Genomic DNA, 17,084 nt, shown 5'->3' with positions numbered 1-17,084 from the left:
ACTAGTATATATAGATCCTGGACGGGTGTTACCGAAGAGAAAAAGTTTTGAATTCTACTTTGTATCGTAGTACTAGTATATACTAGTATATATACTAGTACTAGTATATACTAGTATATATACTAGTATATACTAGTACTGGTATATCGTAGTACTGGTATATACAAGTACCAGTCTATACTAGTATATATACTAGTATATATACTCGTATATACTAGTAGTAGTATATATACTAGTATATATACTAGTACAAGTATATATACTAGTATATACATGTATATATATTAGTATATATATTAGTACTAGTATATACTAGTATATACTACTACTAGTATATATACTAGTATATATAAACTAGTATATACTAGTATATATACTAGTACTAGTATATACTAGTATATATACTAGTATATACTAGTACTAGTATATATACTAATACATACAAGTATATACTAGTATATATACAAGTATATATACTAGTACTAGTATAAACTAGCACTAGTATAAATACTAGTATATATACTAGTACTAGTGTATACTAGTATATATACTAATATATACACTAGTACTAGTATATATACATGTATATACTAGTACTAGTATATATTAGTATATATACTATTATATACACTAGTACTAGTATATATACTAGTATATACTAGTATACATACTAGTATATATACTAGTACTTGTATATACTAGTATATATACCAGTATATACTTGTAAGTACTAGTATATATTAGTATATACTAGTATATACTGGTATATATACTGGTATGTACTAGCAGTATATACCAATACTAGTATATACGAGTATATATACTAGTATGTACTAGCATATACTAGTATATACTAGTACTAGTCTATACTAGTACAAGTACTAGTTCATATGCTAGTACTAGTATATACTAGTATATACTAGTATATACTAGTATATATATTAGTACTAGTACTAGTACATATACTAGTATATATACTAATATATACGAGTATATACTAGTATATACTAGTACTAGTATACTAGTATATACACTAGTATATATACTAGTATTCTAGTATATTCTAGTATATACTAGTATCTACTAGTATATACTAGTATATATACTAGTATATGTACCAGTACTAGTACTAGTATAAACTAGTATACTTGTATTTACTAGTATATACTTGAATATACTCGTACTAGTATATACTAGTACTGGTATATCGTAGTACTGGTATATACAAGTACCAGCCTATACTAGTATATATACTTGTATATATACTAGTATATATACTAGTATATACTAGTATGTAAACTAGTATTGACAGGTACTGGTATATACTAAGACTAGTATATATACTAGTACTAGTATATATACTAGTATATATAGTAGTATATACTAGTATATATACTAGTATATACTAGTAGTAGTATATGTACTAGTATATATACTAGTACAAGTATATATACTAGTATATACATGTATATGTATTAGTATATATATTAGTACTAGTGTATACTAGTATATATACTAGTATATACAACTACTAGTATATATACTAGTATATACTAGTTTATACTAGTACTAGTATATATACTAGTACTAGTATATACTTGTATAAATACTAGTATATACTAGTACTAGTATATATACTAGTACATACAAGTATATACTAGTATATATACAAGTATATATACAAGTACTAGTATATACTAGTACTAGTATATATACTAGTATATATACTAGTACTAGTGTATACTAGTAAATATACTAATATATACACTTGTACTAGTATATGTACTAGTATATACTAGTACTAGTATATATACTAGTACTAGTATATATTAGTATATATACTATTATATACACTAGTACTAGTATATATACTAGTATATACTAGTACTAGTATATACTAGTATATATACTAGTATATACTAGAATATACTAGTGTATACTAGAATATTGTAGAACATACTAGTATATCTACTAGTATATACTAGTACTAGTATCTATACTGGTATATACTCGTACTAGTACTAGTACGTATACTTGTATATAAACTAGTTTATACTAGTATATACTAGTATATATATACTAGTATATTTTAGTATATATACTAAGATATATTCCAGTATATACTAGTACTAGTATATATACTAGTATATATACTAGTATACTAGTATATATACTAGTACTAGTTTATATACAAGTATATATACTCGTTCTAATATATACTAGTATATATACTAGTATGTACTAGCAGTATATACTAGTACTAGTATATTCTAGTATATATACTAGTATCTACTAGCATATACTTGTATATACTAGTACTAGTCTATACTAGTATATATACTAGTACTAGTATATACTAGTATATATACTAGTATACACTAGTACTTGTATATACTCGTACTAGTATATATACTAGTATAGACTAGTATATATATTAGTATATATACTAGTATATATTCTAGTATATACGAGTATATACTAGTATATACTATTATATACTAGTACTAGCATATACTAGTATATATACTAGTATATACTAGTATATATACTAGTATATTTACTAGTTTATATATACTAGTATATACTAGTATATACTAGTACAAGTATATTTACAAGTATATATACTAGTATATACTAGTACTAGAATAAATACTAGTATATACTAGTATATATATTAGTATGTACTAGCAGTATATACTAGTACTAGTATATACTAGTACTAGTATATACTTGTATATATACTAGTATGTACTAGCATATACTTGTATATACTAGTACTAGTCTATACGAGTATATATAGTAGTACTAGTATATACTAGTATATATACTAGTATATACTAGTACTAGTATATACTCGTACTAGTATATATACTAGTATATACTAGTACGAGTATATAAATTAGTACTAGTATATATACTAGTATATACTAGTATACATACTAGTATATATACTAGTACTAGTATATACTAGTCCATACTCTTATATATACCAGTATATACTTGTATGTACTAGTATATATTAGTATATACTAGTATATACTGGTATATATACTGGTATGTACTAGCAGTATATACTAATACTAGTATATACGAGCATATATACTAGTATGTACTAGCATATACTTGTATATACTAGTACTAGTCTATACTAGTATATATACTAGTATATATACTTGTACTAGTATATACTAGTATATACTAGTATGTACTAGTACAAGTACTAGTTCATATACAAGTATATATACTAGTATTAGTATATATTAGTATATACTAGTATGTACTAGTACAAGTACTAGTTCATATGCTAGTACTAGTATATACTCGTATATACTAGTATATATACTAGTACTAGTACTAGTATATATACTAATATATACGAGTATATACTAGTAAATACTAGTACTAGTATACTAGTATATACACTAGTATATATACTAATATTCTAGTATATTCTAGTATATACTAAAATATACTAGTATATTTACTAGTATATACTAGTATATACTAGTATATATACTAGTATATGTACTAGTACTAGTACTAGTATATACTAGTAAACTTGTATTTACTAGTTTATACTAGTATATACTAGTACTGGTGTATCGTAGTACTGGTTTATACAAGTACCAGTCTATACTAGTATATATACTAGTAAATATACTTGTTCATACTAGTATATATACTAGTATATAAACTAGTATAGACTGGTACTGGTATATACTAAGACTAGTATATATACTAGTAGTGGTATATCTACTAGTATATATACTAGTACAAGTATATATACTAGAATATACATGTATATATATTAGTATATATACTAGTACTAGTATATACTAGTATATATACTAGTACTAGTATATACTAGTATATATACAAGTATATATACTAGTATATACTAGTATATACTAGTACTAGTATATATACTAGTATATATACTAATACTTGTGTAAACTAGTATATATACTAATATATACACTAGTACTAGTATATATACTAGTATACACTAGTACTAGTATATATACTAGTACTAGTATATATTAGTATATATACTATTATATACACTAGTACTAGTATATATACTAGTATATACTAGTACTAGTATATACTAGTATATATACTAGTATATACTAGAATATACTAGTATATACTAGAATATTCTAGAATATACTAGTAAATATACTAGTATATACTAGTACTAGTACCTATACTAGTATATATACTCGTACTAGTACTAGTACGTATACTTGTATATATACTAGTTTACACTAGTATATACTAGTATATACTAGTATATACTAGTATATATACTAGTATATTTTAGTGTATATACGAGTAAATACTAGTAAATATACTAGTATATACTAGTACTAGTATATACCAGTACTAAGATATACCAGTATATACAAGTATATAATAGTAAATATACTAGTACTAGTATATACCAGTACTAAGATATACCAGTATATACAAGTATATACTAGTACTAGTAGTTGTACTAGTACTAGTATATTCTAGTATATACTCGTACTAGTGCTAGTACATATACTAGTATATAGTCGTACTTGTACTAGTACATATACTTGTATATATACTAGTATATACTGGTATATATATTAGTATAGACTAGTATATACTCGTATGTACTCGTATATACTAGTATGCACTAGTATAATAGTATATACTACTATATATATACTAGTATGTACTAGTACTAGTATATGCTAGTATATATACTAGTACTAGTATATACTAGTATACATACCAGTATATACTAGTATATATATACTAGTATATATACTAGTATATACTAGTATATACTAGTCTTTGTATATACTAGTACGAGTATATATACTAGTATATATACTAATATATACTGGAATATATAAACTAGTATGTACTAGTACTAGTATATACAAGTACGAGTATATACTAGTATATATACTGGTATATATACATCTATATGTACTAGTAAATATTAATATACTAGTATACTAATATATATACTAGTATACTAGTATATACTAGTATACTAGTATATATATTAGTATACTAGTATACTAATATATACTAGTATATGTACTAGTATATATACTAATATATACTAGTATATACTAGTGTACTAGTATACTAGTATATATACTAATATATATACTAGTATATACTAGTAAATATACAAGTATATACTAGTATACTAGTATATACTAGTATACTAGTATATATATTAGTATACTAGTATACTAATATATACTAGTATATGTACTAGTATATATACTAATATATACTAATATATACTAGTGTACTAGTATACTAGTATATATACTAATATATATACTAGTATATACTAGTAAATATACAAGTATATACTAGTATATATATACTAGTATATATATACTAGTATATATATATACTAGTATACTACTATATATATACTAGTATATATATTCTAGTTTATATATATAAGTATACTAGTATATATACTAGTATATATACTAGTATATACTAGTATATACTAGTCTTTGTATATACTAGTACGAGTATATATACTAGTATATATACTAATATATACTGGAATATATATACTAGTATATACTAGTACTAGTATATACAAGTACTAGTATATACTAGTATATATACTGGTATATATACATCTATATGTACTAGTAAATATTAATATACTAGTATACTAATATATATACTAGTATACTAGTATATACTAGTATACTAGTATATATATTAGTATACTAGTATACTAATATATACTAGTATATGTACTAGTATATATACTAATATATACTAGTATATAGTAGTGTACTAGTATACTAGTATATATACTAATATATATACTAGTATATACTAGTAAATATACAAGTATATACTAGTATATATATACTAGTATATATATACTAGTATATATATATACTAGTATACTACTATATATATACTAGTATATATATTCTAGTTTATATATATAAGTATACTAGTATATATATACTAGTATATATATATAAGTATACTAGTATATACTAGTATATATATATACTAGAATATATGTACTAGTATATATATATTAGAATACTAGTACATATATTAATATATATATACAAGTATATACTAGTATATAAACTAGTATACTTGTATATATAATAGTATATATTCTAGTATATATACTAATATATAGTATATATACTAGTATATATACTAGTATACTAGTATATATACTAGTATATACTAGTGTACTAGTAGTAGTATATACTAGTAAATATACTAGTACCTATATATATACTAGTATGTACTAGTAAACTAGTACTTGTACTAGTATATATACTAGTATATATACTAGTACTAGTACTAATATACTAGTATATACTAGTATATGTTAGTATATATACTAGTATATGCTGGTATATACTAGTACTAGTATATACTAGTACTAATATATACTAGTATACAAGTATATAATGGTATATACTAGTATACTAGTATACTAGTATATAGTGGTGTATATTAGTATACTAGTATATATACTAGTATATACATTAATATACTAGTAAATACTAGTATATATACTAGTATATATACTAATACTAGTACTAATATATACTAGTATATACTAGTTCATACTAGTATATACTAGTATACTAGTACTAGTACTAGTATACTAGTACTAGTATATATACTATGATATATACTAGTGCTAGTACTAGTATACTAGTATATACTAGTATATGTTAGTATATATACTAGTATATACTGGTATATACTAGTACTAGTATATACTAGTACTAATATATACTAGTATACAAGTATATAATGGTATATACTAGTATACTAGTATACTAGTATATAGTGGTGTATACTAGTATATTATTATATATACTAGTATATACTAGTATATATTAATATATATACTAGTATATATACTAGTATATATACTAATACTAGTACTAGTATATACCAATATACTAGTATATACTAGTTCATACTAGTATATACAAGTACTAGTATATACTAGTATTAGTATATACTAGTACATGTACTAGTATATATACTAGTATATATACTAGTACATGTACTAGTATACATACTAGTATATACTAGTACTAGTATATATACTAGTATATATACTAGTACTAGTATATACTAGTATATACAATATATACTAGTATACTAGTACTAGTATATACTAGTACATACAATATATACTAGTATATACTAGTACATGTACTAGTACTAATGCATATACGAGTACATATGCATTAGTACTAGCACATATGCACTAGTACATATGCACTAATATCTACGTATGCACTTGTACGTATATGTACTAGTACTAGTATATATTAGTATATATACTAGTACTAGTGTATATATTAGTTTATATTCTAGTATATGCTAGTACTAGTATATATACTAGTATATACTTGTACTAGTACATATACTAGTATATACTAGTATTTACTATTACTAGTACATACTAGTATATATACTAGTATATGTACTAGTATATACTTGTACATATACTTGTATATGTACTAGCATATATATAAGTAGATATACTAGTTTATACAAGTATATGTACTAGTATATACTAGTACATATACTAGTATATGTACTAGTATATACTAGTACATATACTAGTATATATACTAGTATATACTAGTACATATACTAGTATATACTAGTACATATACTAGTATATACTACTACTAGTATATATACTAATATAGACTGGTACTAGTATATACTAACAATAGTATATATACTAGTATTAGTACATATACTAGTATATATAGTCGTATATATACTTGTCTTAGTATATATACTAGTACCAGTATATACTAGTTTATATACTAGTATTAGCATATACTAATATATATACTAATACATATACTAGTACTAGTTTATATACAAGTATATACTTGTACTAGTATATATACTAGTACTAGTATGTACTGGTATATACTAGTACTAGTATATACTAGTACTTATACTAGTACTAGTATATACTAGTATATGTACTAGTACTAGTATTTATACTTGTATTTATACTACTATATATACAAGTATATATACTAGTATATACAAGTATCTATACTAGTACTAGTACATATACTAGTATATATACAAGTATACTAGTACAAGTGTATATACAAGTTTATATACTAGTATATATAGTAGTATTAATATATATACTAGTGTATATCCTATAATATTACTAGTGCTAGTATATATACTAGTATATATACTATGTACTATTACATATACTAGTATATATACTAGTACTAGTATGTACTAGTATATATACTAGTGCTAGTATAAACTCGTACTTGTATGTACTAGTATATATACTGGTGTATATACCAGTGTATATACTAGTACATACTAGTACTAGTATATACTAGTATATATATGCTAGTACATATTAGTATATATACTTGTATATATACTAGTATATATACTAGTACTAGTATATACTATTATATACTTGTACTAGTATATACTAGTATATATACTAGTATATATACTAGTATATACTAGTACTAGTATATATGCTAGTATAAATACTAGTATATAGTCGTACTAGTATATACTAGTATATACTAGTACTAGTATATACTAGTTTATACTAATACTAGAATGTACTAGTATATATATAGGTAGTATATACTGTTATACTAGTGCATATTAGTATATACGAGTATATACTCGTCTATACTAGTAAATATACTAGTATATACTACTATATATATTGAATATAAACTAGTATATACTAGTATATATACTAGTATATTTACTAGTATATTTACTAGTATATACTAGTACTAGTATATACTAGTATATATACTAGTATATACTAGTACTAGCATATATATACTAGTATATACTAGTATATTTACTTGTATATACTAGTACTAGTATATAGTATATACTGTTATACTAGTGCATATTAGTATATACGAGTATTTACTAGTCTATACTAGTATATATACTAATATATACTAGTGTATATATTAGTATATATACAAGTATATGTACTAGTACTCGTACGAGTATATACTAGTATTTGTACTAGTCTTAGTACGAGTATATACTAATACCAGTACTAGCATTAGTATATACTAGTACTAGTACTAGTATATACTAATATATACTGGTATATACTAGTACTGGTATATACTGGTACTGGTATATTCTAGTACTAGAATATACTAGTATATATACTAGTATATACTAGTACTAGTATATACTAGTATATATACTAGTATATACTAAGATATACTCGTATACCTTAGTACTAGTACTAGTACATATACTAATAATATACTAGTATATAGTCTAATATATACTAGTATATACTAGTACACTTATACTAGAATATATACTAGTATATATACTACTACTAGTACTAATATATATACTAGTATATATTCTAGTATATACGAGTATATACTAATATATATATTAGTATATGTACTAGTACTAATACATATACTAGTATATATACTAGTATATACTAGTACATATATTAGTATATACTAGTATATACAAGAATATACTAGTTCATACTAGTTTGTACCAGTATATATACTAGTATATATACTAGTACTAGTATATACTAGTATATATACTATTATATACACTATATACTTGTATTAGTAAATATACTAATACTAGTATATACTAGTATATATAACAGTACTAGTATATACTAGTATATATACTAATATAGACACTAGTACTAGTATATACTAAGACTAGTCTATATACTTGTACTAGTATTTATACTAGTATATATAGTAGTCTATATACTTGTATTAGTATATATACTAGTACTAGTATATACTAGTATATGTACTAATAGTAGTATATATTAGTATATATACTAGTACTAGTGTATATATTAGTATTTATACTAGTATATACTAGTACTAGTATATATACTAGTATATACTTATACTAGTATATATACTAGTATACACTAGTACTAGTGTATACTAGTATATATACTAGTATTTACTAGTACTAGTATATACTAGTATATATACTAGTATATGTACTAGTATATACTAGTATATATACTTGTAAATGTACTAGTATATATACAAGTACATATACTAGTTTATACAAGTATATGTACTAATATATACTAGTATATGTACTAGTGTATACTAGTACATATACTAATATATATACTAGTTTATATACTACTCTATACTAGTATATACTAGAATATACTAGTATATACTACTACTAGTATATATACTAATATAGACTGGTACTTGTATATACTAAGAATAGTATATATACTAGTATTAGTATATATACTAGTATATATAGTCGTATATATACTTGTCTTAGTATATATACTAGTACCAGTATATCCTAGTTTATATACTAGTACTAGCATATACTAATATATATACTAATATATATACTAGTACTAGTACATATACAAGTATATACTAGTACTAGAATATATACTAGTATATACATGTACTAGTATATACTAGTATATACTAGTACTAGTATTTACTAGTACTTATACTAGTACTAGTATATACTAGTATATATACTAGTATATGTACTAGTACAAGTATATATACTTGTATATACTAGTATATATACAAGTATATATACTAGTATATACAAGTATCTATACTAGTACTAGTACATATACTAGTATATATACAAGTATACTAGTACAAGTATATATACAAGTTTATATACTAGTATATATAGTAGTATTAGTATATATACTAGTGTATATCCTATATTATTACTAGTGCTAGTATATATACTATGTACCAGTACATATACTAGTATATATACTAGTACTAGTATGTACTAGTATATATACTAGTACTAGTATAGACTAGTACTAGTATGTACTAGTATATATACTGGTATATTTATCAGTATATATACTAGTACATACTAGTACTAGTATATACTAGTATATATTAGTATATATACTAGAATATATACTAGTATATATACTAGTACTAGTATATACTATTATATACTAGTACTAGTATATACTAGTATATACTAGTACTAGTATATATGCTAGTATATATACTAGTATATAGTCGTACTAGTATATACTAGTATATACTAGTATATACTAGTACTAGTATATATGCTAGTATATATACTAGTATATAGTCGTACTAGTATATACTAGTATATACTAGTACTAGTATATACTAGTATATACTAGTACAAGTGCTAGTACATATACTAGTATATAGTCGTACTTGTACTAGTACATATACTTGTATATATACTAGTATATACTAGTATATATATTAGTATAGACTAGTATATACTCGTATGTACTCGTATATACTAGTATGCACTAGTATAATAGTATATACTACTATATATATACTAGTATGTACTAGTACTAGTATATGCTAGTATATATACTAGTACTAGTATATACTAGTATATATACCAGTATATACTAGTAAGTATATACCAGTATATACTAGTATATATATACTAGTATATATACTAGTATATACTAGTATATACTAGTCTTTGTATTTACTAGTACGAGTATATATACTAGTATATATACTAATATATACTGCAATATATATACTAGTATGTACTAGTACTAGTATCTACAAGTACTAGTATATACTAGTACATATACTGGTATATATACATCTATATGTACTAGTAAATATTAATATACTAGTATACTAATATATATACTAGTATACTAGTATATACTAGTATACTAGTATATATATTAGTATACTAGTATACTAATATATACTAGTATATGTACTAGTATATATACTAATATATACTAGTATGTACTAGTGTACTAGTATACTAGTATATATACTAATATATATACTAGTATATACTAGTAAATATACAAGTATATACTAGTATACTAGTATGTACTAGTATACTAGTATATATATTAGTATACTAGTATACTAATATATACTAGTATATGTACTAGTATATATACTAATATATACTAATATATACTAGTGTACTAGTATACTAGTATATATACTAATATATATACTAGTATATACTAGTAAATATACAAGTATATACTAGTATATATATACTAGTATATATATATACTAGTATACTACTATATATATACTAGTATATATATTCTAGTTTATATATATAAGTACACTAGTATATATACTAGTATATACTAGTATATACTAGTCTTTGTATATACTAGTACGAGTATATATACTGGTATATATACTAATATATACTGGAATATATATACTAGTATATACTAGTACTAGTATATACAAGTACTAGTATATACTAGTATATATACTGGTATATATACATCTATATGTACTAGTAAATATTAATATACTAGTATACTAATATATATACTAGTATACGAGTATATACTAGTATACTAGTATATATATTAGTATACTAGTATACTAATATATACTAGTATATGTACTAGTATATATACTAATATATACTAGTATATACTAGTGTACTAGTATACTAGTATATATACTAATATATATACTAGTATATACTAGTAAATATACAAGCATATACTAGTATATATATACTAGTATATATATACTAGTATATATATATACTAGTATACTACTATATATATACTAGTATATATATTCTAGTTTATATATATAAGTATACTAGTATATATATACTAGTATATATATATAAGTATACTAGTATATACTAGTATATATATATTCTAGAATATATATACTAGTATATATATATTAGAATACTAGTACATATATTAGTATATATATACAAGTATATACTAGTATATAAACTAGTATACTTGTATATATAATAGTATATATTCTAGTATATATACTAATATATAGTATATATACTAGTATATATACTAGTATATACTAGTGTATTAGTAGTAGTATATACTAGTAAATATACTAGTACCTATATATATACTAGTATGTACTAGTATACTAGTACTAGTACTAGTATATATACTAGTATATATACTAGTACTAGTACTAATATTCTAGTATATACTAGTATATGTTAGTATATATACTAGTATATACTGATATATACTAGTACTAGTATATACTAGTACTAATTTATACTAGTATACAAGTATATAATGGTATATACTAGTATACCATTATATATACTAGTATATATACTAATACTAGTACTAATATTTACTAGTATATACTAGTTCATACTAGTATATACTAGTATACTAGTACTAGTACTAGTATACTAGTACTAGTACTAGTATATATACTATGATATATACTAGTGCTAGTACTAGTATACTAGTATATACTAGTATATGTTAGTATATATACTAGTATATACTGGTATATACTAGTACTAGTATATACTAGTACTAATATATACTAGTATACAAGTATATAATGGTATATACTAGTATACTAGTATACTAGTATATAGTGGTGTATACTAGTAAACTATTATATATACTAGTATATATTAATATATATACTAGTATATATACTAATACTAGTACTAGTATATACTAATATACTAGTATATACTAGTTCATACTAGTATATACAAGTACTAGTATATACTAGTATATACTAGTATTAGTATATACTAGTACATGTACTAGTATATATACTAGTATATATACTAGTACATGTACTAGTATACATACTAGTATATACTAGTACTAGTATATATACTAGTATATATACTAGTACTAGTATATACTAGTATATACAATATATACTAGTATACTAGTACTAGTATATACTAGTACATACAGTATATACTAGTATATACTAGTACATGTACTAGTACTAATGCATATACGAGTACATATGCACTAGTACTAGCACATATGCACTAGTACATATGCACTAATATCTACGTATGCACTTGTACGTATGCACTAGTAGATAGTATATGCATATGTACTAGTGCATATGTACATAATAGTGCATATGTACTAGAACATGTACTAGTATGTACATATGCACTATTATATGTACTAGTATGTACATATGCACTAGTACATGTATTAGTATGTACTACTAGTATATGTACATACTAGTATGTACTAGTAGTATATGTACATATACTAGTATCTAAACATACATATGTACTAGTACTAATATGTACTAGTACATTTGTATGTTTATACTAGTACTAGTACATACGTATATACTAGTATATACGTGTATATACCAGTACATATTAGTACTAGTATATACTAATACTAGTACATACTAGTACATGTACTAGTATATACTAGTACTAGTATGTACAAGTTCATGTATTAGTATATACTAGTACTAGTAAACTAGTATATCTACTAGTATATACTACTACTAATATATATATATATACTAGTACTAGTATATACTAGTACATTTACTAGTATATCCTAACATGTACTAGTACTAGTTTATACTAGTACTAGTATATACTAGTACTAGTATATGCTAGTATATACTAGTACATGTACTAATATATACTAGTACTAGTATATACTAGTACATACTAGTATATATACTAGTACTAGTGTATATAGTATATATACTAGTATATATACTAGTATACAAGTATATATACTAATATATATACTAGTATACACTAGCATATATACTAGTATAAATTCTAGTACTAGTATATAGATTAGTACTAGCATATATACTAGTATTTATGCTAGTATATACTAGTATATTACTATACTAGTATATATATTAATAAACTAGTATACTAGCATAAATACTAGTATATTAGTAAATATATATACTAGTATATATATTAGTATTTATACAATTATATATACTAGTATACTAGTATATATTAGTATACTAGTATATATAATAGTATACTAGTATACTAGTATATATACTAGTATATACTATTATATATACTAGTATACAAGTATATATACTAGTATATATAATAGTATATACTAGTATATATACTAGTATACTAGTATACTAGTATATATACTAATATATATACTAGTATATATATACTAGTATCTGCTAGTATACTAGTATATATACTAGTACATACTAGTGTATATATATACTAGTATATACTAGTATACTAGTATATACTAGTATACTAGTATATACTAGTATATACTAATATGCTAGTATATACTAATACTAGTATATACTAGTATACTGGTATATACAAGTACAAGTATTAATTTATATACTAGTTTATACTAGTATATATTAGTATACTAGTATATATACTAGTATACTAGTGTATACTAGTATATACTAGTATACACTAGTATATACTAGTTTATATACTAGTATATATTCTTGTATATATACTAGTTTATTCTAGTGTAAATACTAGTATATATACTAGTACTAGTACTAGTATATACTAGTATATACTAGTATGTACTAATATATACTAGTATATACTTGTATATACTAGTACTAGTATATATTAGTATATACTAGTTTATACTAATACTAGTATATATACTAGTATGCTAGTATATATACTGGTATATATACTAGTATATATTAGTTTATATACCAGTATATATACTAATATATACTAATATATATATACTAGTATATACAAGTATATACTAGTACATACTAGTATATATACTAGTATATACTAGTATATATATATACTAGTATATAAACTAGTATATATTAGTGTATACTAGTATATATATACTAGTATATATTAGTATATATACTAGTATATACTAGTATATATACTAGTATATGTACTAACACTAGTATATAATAGTATATACTAATACTAGTATATATTAGTATATATACTAGTATATACTAGTACTAGTATATACTAGTACATAAATAATAGTCTATACTACTATACTAGTACGAGTATATACTAATACTAGTATATACTAGTATATATATTGGTATAAACTAGTATATATACTAGTATATATACTAGTACTAGTATATATACTAGTATAGACTAGTACTAGTATATACTAGTACTATATATACTAGTATAGACTAGTACTAGTATATACTAGTATAAACGAGTAGAAATACTAGTATACTAGTGTATATACTACTATGTATACTAGTATACTAGTATATACACTAGTACTAGTATATATTAGTATATACTAGCATATACTAGTACTAGTATACACTAGTATATACTAGTACTAGTATATATATAGTAGTATATACTAGTATATACTAGTATATATAAAGTAGTATATACTAGTATACTAGTATATACTAGTACTAGTATATACTAGTATATACTTGTATATTCTAGTATATACTAGTATACTAGTATATGTACTAGTACTAGTATATACTAGTATTTATACTAGTATATATTAGTATATTCTAGTATATACTGGCATATACTAGTATATACAAGTATATACTAGTATATATACTATGTACCAGTATATACACTAGTATATAAACTAATATATACTAGTATATATACAAGTACTAGTATATATACCTGTACTAGTATATATACTAATACAAGTATATATACTACTATATATACTAGTAGATATACTAGTACTAGTATATATACTAGTATCTACTTGTATATACTAGTATACTAGAATATACTAGTACTAGTACTAGTACATATACTAGTAATATACTTGTAATATACTAGTATATACTAATATACTAGTATATACTAGTATTAATATTTACTAGTATATATTAGTATATACTAATACTAGTATAGACTAGTACTAGTATATACTAGTATATGCTCGTACATACTAGTATATATACTAGTATATACTAGTATATACTAGTACTAGTACATACTGCTAGTACATACTAGTATATATACCAGTATATACTAGTATATACTAAAATATACTAGTATATACTAGTGTATATATACTAATATATACTAGTACATACTAGTATTTATACTAGTATATACTAGTACTAGTATATACTACTTGTACATACTAGTATATATACTAGTATATACTAGTACTAGTATATATACAAGTATATACTAGTATATAATAGTACTAGTATTTACTAGTACTAGTATATTCTAGTATATACTAGTACTAGTATATATTATATATATATAGT

Source organism: Amborella trichopoda, chromosome 10 (genome assembly GCF_054954075.1).
Source record: "Amborella trichopoda isolate Santa Cruz 75 chromosome 10, AtrichopodaSantaCruz75HAP2 v2.0, whole genome shotgun sequence".
NCBI lineage: Eukaryota > Viridiplantae > Streptophyta > Magnoliopsida > Amborellales > Amborellaceae > Amborella > Amborella trichopoda.
The sequence above is the reverse complement of the archived record's forward strand: the minus strand, read 5'-3'. Positions refer to the sequence as shown.